A 707-nucleotide genomic window follows, 5' to 3' on the forward strand; every position below is an offset into this window, starting at 1 on the left:
GGCCGCCGGTGGAGGCGGGCAGGGTGACCCTCGCGGGAGGGTCCGGCCGCCTCCTTTCCTCTCCCCCCCGGGAACCGGGTTGACCTGGTGTCCGTTCCCAAAAGCGGGGTCCGGGTGGCCGGCCCTCTTCGCTGGGACGGCGTGCCGGGTGACCCTCGCGGGAGGGTCCGGCCGCCGGTGGAGGCGGGCAGGGTGACCCTCGCGGGAGGGTCCGGCCGCCGGTGGAGGCGGGCAGGGTGACCCTCGCGGGAGGGTCCGGCCGCCTCCTTTCCTCTCCCCCCCGGGAACTGGGTTGACCTGGTGTCCGTTCCCAAAAGCGGGGTCCGGGTGGCCGGCCCTCTTCGCTGGGACGGCGTGCCGGGTGACCCTCGCGGGAGGGTCCGGCGGGCAGGGTGACCCTCGCGGGAGGGTCCGGCCGCCGGTGGAGGCGGGCAGGGTGACCCTCGCGGGAGGGTCCGGCCGCCTCCTTTCCTCTCCCCCCCGGGAACCGGGTTGACCTGTTGACCTGGTGGCCGATTCCCTCCCCGGGCACCAGGTCAACCTCCGCTGCTTTCAGCGGGGGTTGACCTGGTGGCCGATTCCCTCCCCGGGCACCAGGTCAACCTCCGCTGCTTTCAGCGGGGGTTGACCTGGTGTCCGATTCGCTCCCCGGGCACCAGGTCAACCTCCGCTGCTTTAAGCGGGGGTTGACCTGGTGTCCGATTCCC

Source organism: Carettochelys insculpta, unplaced genomic scaffold (genome assembly GCF_033958435.1).
Source record: "Carettochelys insculpta isolate YL-2023 unplaced genomic scaffold, ASM3395843v1 scaffold_0038, whole genome shotgun sequence".
NCBI classification, from domain to species: domain Eukaryota; kingdom Metazoa; phylum Chordata; order Testudines; family Carettochelyidae; genus Carettochelys; species Carettochelys insculpta.